This window comes from Lactuca serriola, chromosome 5 (assembly GCF_051521515.1).
Source record: "Lactuca serriola cultivar US96UC23 chromosome 5, Lser_US96UC23_V15, whole genome shotgun sequence".
NCBI classification, from domain to species: Eukaryota; Viridiplantae; Streptophyta; class Magnoliopsida; order Asterales; family Asteraceae; genus Lactuca; species Lactuca serriola.
This window is the reverse complement of record NC_136412.1, coordinates 325,359,376-325,362,513: the sequence shown is the minus strand read 5'-3', so window position 1 is coordinate 325,362,513 and position 3,138 is coordinate 325,359,376. Positions and strand designations below refer to the sequence as shown.

General features: G+C 34.9%; 1 pseudogene; it reads right to left on the bottom strand.

Annotated features, from left to right (window-relative positions):
• Positions 1-873: 873 nt before the first annotated feature.
• On the bottom strand, positions 874-2,307 carry LOC145050934 (cyclin-dependent kinase F-4 pseudogene; annotated as a pseudogene).
• Positions 2,308-3,138: the final 831 nt, after the last annotated feature.

Sequence of the window (3,138 nt, the reverse complement as noted above, 5' to 3'; positions counted from 1 at the left end):
ACCCTTTTTTCCATGGATTTTCTAGTTGGAAATCTGTCGGTATAGTATATTTGGACGGATTACCCATGCAACCACCGCAAGAATAAGTCTTTTTCTAATTGTGAGAATCATATTGGTTGTAATAGCATTAATGAAATCCATATATATATATATATATATATATATATATATATATATATATATATATATATATATATATATATATATATATATATATATATATATATATATATATATATATATAGTATTCATATGTTAACCAAGTGCAATAACGGAACACAAGAGTGATTTTTTATTTTAGTTTGGTTCTTTGAAAATGGCTATAGTCGTTCAATGAAATTTCAAAAATACTTTTAAAGCTCTCAACATGAAATTTTTATATAAATGCAATAAAACTTTCAACCATGCATCTTTAATGTCGAATAACCATTACTATGCATCCTTCTGACTTATAAATTAGTAAACTGGATTTTCTGGTTCTAGGAGCAAATCGATGCATCAGTTCTTCCGTTACATCCCTTTCTTGATGTCACCAAAAGGGAAGCACAAATACTATAACTGTTTTAGAATTTTCAAATTAAGGAAGTTCATATTAAATCCCAAGGTTACATTCCATCTTTTATATAGGTTCATGTTAAATTCCAGAGGTATATTTTGCCAATTATCTAAAAACTAAAATTGACACGCTAATTAATTATGAAATTAATTTGCTAACCATTCACATGATTGATGGAAACCAGTTGATTTACAATAAAACAGAATAGTTCTAAAACCCGAAACAAACTAAATTTTGAGGAAAAGGGAATACTGGAGTCCAAAACAACAGAATTTGGGCAGTGGAGGGGGTTTGAAGTTAGATCCATCCGTCAAGAGTTATGTCTGTTTGTTGAGCCTCTTTCCTTTGATCCTCTTGAAGTTGAGTCTCTTTCCGTTACCCCTCTTGTTCTTCTCCAACTTATCCATATATGCTATTGCTAGCCCATCAATGTGACCTGCATCACTTTCCAAACAAATTGTGCAATTCTTTGTTCTTGTTTTCAGCTTCAACGAATCCCGCTTCATCTCCATTTTGCTTAACAATCCGCAATTCTTTGAAGCAGGTAATGAGTTTTCTGGGAGCAGAGAGACCATGTTTTCTGAGGGGTCTTCTTTTTCGGAACCATCAAACATATTTTGTGGGAGCAGACGCCTAAAGTTTTCAGAGGGATCTACCGCTTCGGAACCATAAAGTGGATTTTCTGGGAGCAGACGAATCATGTTTTCTGAAGGATCTAGTACTGTTTCATAAAATGGATTTTCTGGGAGCAGACGAATCAGTTGTTTGGTTGGATCCTCCTCCCTTTGATAACAAAATGCACAACTTTTGAATACCAGAGGTATGGGTCGGGGTGGAGGAACTTTGTAACAGGTATAGAAGAAAGGATGCTCAAGTGCCTCCATAGCTGTCGGCCTCGCGGATGGATTCCATGAAAGAAGCGTGGCAATCAGATCGAGTGCTTCCAGGCTTGCTGATGGTAACAGCGAAGAAAGTTGGACACCAGGAAGCTGTGGGAATACAAGATAGTTGCTATTTACGATGCTGAATGTGGTTTCTGTTGGACTGCCGATCACACTGCAGATTTTATACATTTGATCTCCGTCATTTTTACCAGGAAACAGTGGGCGGCGTGTAAATAGTTCTGCCATGATTGCACCCATTGCCCACATATCAACTGAAGAATCGTATTCTTGCCCAAGAAGAACTTCAGGGGCACTATACCAGCGGGACCCAATATTATCAGTGGCCGGTTTGCCATTCATCTCATGAGCTAGACCAAGATCAGCAATCTTTATTACATCCTTGGAAACAAGAAGGTTCTCCGGTTTGAGGTCACGATGAAAGTAGCCGTTGTCGTGCATGTATGCCAGACCTTGAAAGATTTGGAAGCACAAGTCTCTGATCTCGTCCTCTGAAAAAGGCTTCTTCCTGCATGTCATACGCTCGCACAGACTGCATTCCATGTATTCCAACACCAAGTACAAACTGTCGTCTTCTTTGATGATTTCCTTGAGCTTTATGATGTTTGGATGATTCATCTTGCGCAGTGCCTTGACTTCTGTCAGGTTGATGTATTCTTTGGCCGAGTTGCACCTCATTTTCAGTTTCTTGATGGCAAACACTTCATCTGTGTGTTCATCCCATGCTCCCCAGACAACCCCATATGATCCACTCCCAATTTCCTTCAGTATTTCATACTGCTCCATTGTTTTCGATCTAGCTTTCTCAATTAAGAAAACACACAAACCAGGAAGAGGAACTCACAGAAACAATAGCTACGTATATCAACAACACATCACCTTAATTATAAAACATGAACGATGGAGGAAGGGGTTAAAGAAAAGGGATAGGGAACGAAGATAGGTGAATGGGGTAATTGGGTCGGCAGTCTATTGTGAATGTGAATGTAAGTAGGTTATTATTTATACTACTAAGTACTGAGATTTCAGATATGCAAGATTTAGGGTTTTAAGTTTCCATATATAATTATCTTACGGTTATACCTGACTTCATATTATATGACATGTAGGCACGGTTGCTTTGGCTCCAAACAACTTAAAAAATGGCTCCAATCAACTTATAGCTTTGTATAATTATAATTATAAATTTTATTTACTAAACTAAAAAATATCACTACCTTTATATTCGGCTATCTCCATTCCACACAAGTTTTATTAACAATTAAATTTTGTCCAACTTATAACATCTACATTTCCAACTTTCCAAATTTAATCATAACCATCGTCATAATCTTTTAAATATGTCATCTGTTTTAGACAAAAATTGTTTTATAAACATCTAAATATCTTATAAAAGTAACATATTATATTAATTAAAATCCAAATTAACTAAAATAACTAAAAAAAATCAATTTTAATAAACTTTAAGTAGTTGTTGTTGATTTAAAATGTACCATAAAAATAATACATAAAATAATTTATTCTTGAACTAGCTTGTATATTATTTTTATATAAATGAAAGCATTATGTTTATTAGTATAACTTTGTTCCGGTTATTAACAAACTTGTTATAATTGTTTAAATTGTCGGTATCACCCCCAAGGTGCACTCGCATATTCCATTTTTCACATCTAAAATCAA